Genomic DNA, 1,737 nt, shown 5'->3' with positions numbered 1-1,737 from the left:
TGGATCATTTCCAATTTCAGTGGTTTGGTACCCAAAAATACGAATAAAATATTCAAAATCTTATGATATTATCCTTCTCCTCGTGCATAACAAAAGGATATATAATCAATTATATGAACACCCCCCTAACAAATTTAAAATATGAAGCTGGTCATATAATTAATTATGGCCTATCCATAATTGATTATATGATCACTTTAAATATTCAAAGGCTGTAGTTTTATTGACGTTATTTTATTTTAAATTTAGTTCTTCTTCTTTTACCTATTAAATTATTTTAATTTAAATATTTTATTTTTATTTCTACTCTATTATTTTTATTTTATCAAATAACTTATATAATTTTCTCTATTTTTCATCATTTCTCATCTGCCTATGTTCCCTTCCTCTGTTTCTTCTTCTCGTACCAAAAACACAGCGATAATGACGAGTCCTTCAGGATGTAATACATATCATTTCTCAACACTTTCAAGTTCCCATACTATAACGTAGACAGCACACAGAATTTAACGATGGTACTCATACACTCATAAATGTGTCCGCCATGACTTTATCGATTCTCCTTCTTGTCTTCAAGCTTGATCTATACCAACCAGGAACATCAAAATATTCATATAGTACCTCTGTCATGTTTATAAGGAAAGATTAGTCCCAAATTAAAAAATAAAAAAGGGATATTAGCTCAACCAAGAACATGATATTTCTTTTATTCCATGGTAGATGCATGGTAACACGTTTTTTAAACAAGAGATATCTCCTAACTGAGAATTAAGGATTACTCTCTTAAAAGTACCGAGATTTATTTTAAAGGATTGACCTCTCTCTATTTGTGTACACAAAAACCCCCCAAAAAAAAAAAGAAAGAAAGAAAGACTGCATAATTTACATAATAATTTCACATAAGTGCTTCCTTAATTAACTTCTTGCATAAGTGTTTCAAAAGCTCAAGTTTCATGAAGCTAACAAAAGCTGAACTTCATCATCATGAATCTTCTTGAGAAAGCAAATTTCCCCATTGTTCAAATGGGCAACATGTTCAGCCAAGCCAAGCATACGTTGTACATAAGCATTTCTCAACCTTTTCCAAAGATTTATGGATAACCTAATCTTCGGTTGATGAGCTTTCTGTATCTCTTCTTCAACCATTTTCACTTTTGGCCTTAACATACAACCATTCTCAACACTGCAATCATCACTTACCTCTGTGCCGCTCTTAAGCTTATGATATGTTGATATTTTTCTCCTGTACTTCTTCATGCTTCCACACACAGGAACAAAATCAGATATCTCCATGTTGTACAACTCCTGTGGTGTGTGGTGTACACACGAGAAAGAGAAATATATAAGGGCCAAGAACCTCGTATATATAGAAAACAAAAGTTATCGATGCTAAATGTGCATGATAATATACCTACAAGAGCAAAGGCAAAGGTGTCAGAAAACTATATATTATCATTTCTTAAATGAAAAAAATTTGGTGTATTGATAAAAAAAGAAGAGCTTAGATGAAGAAAAGAAAAGTAAAAGAGAGAAATTAGTAGATATAATAAAAGAGACGACGAGAAATGAAAACAAAAATAGGATAAAATTAAATAAATTGTAAGAGAAGTCGAACGTATGAATATGAAATTAAGTATATACTTCTTTTGAAACATCCAAGATTTTTGGGAAGATGTTTTGTTTTATTTATTCTTTTAAAAGGATTTAAAATATTTTTTATTAAGTCAAATGAAATCA

At 30.4% G+C, this 1,737-nt stretch overlaps 1 long non-coding RNA gene across 1 annotated transcript; it reads right to left on the bottom strand.

Annotated features, from left to right (window-relative positions):
* Positions 1-434: 434 nt before the first annotated feature.
* On the bottom strand, positions 435-1,499 carry LOC113002177 (uncharacterized). The gene is made up of 2 exons (XR_003267665.2): positions 1,201-1,499; positions 435-623 (listed from the first exon to the last, which is right to left on the bottom strand). It is a non-coding gene; the product is annotated as an uncharacterized lncRNA (long non-coding RNA).
* Positions 1,500-1,737: the final 238 nt, after the last annotated feature.

Source organism: Glycine max, chromosome 7, assembly GCF_000004515.6.
Source record: "Glycine max cultivar Williams 82 chromosome 7, Glycine_max_v4.0, whole genome shotgun sequence".
In the NCBI taxonomy this organism is placed as follows: Eukaryota; Viridiplantae; Streptophyta; class Magnoliopsida; order Fabales; family Fabaceae; genus Glycine; species Glycine max.
Note: the sequence above shows the minus strand (reverse complement) of the source record. Positions and strands in the feature narration are given on the sequence as shown.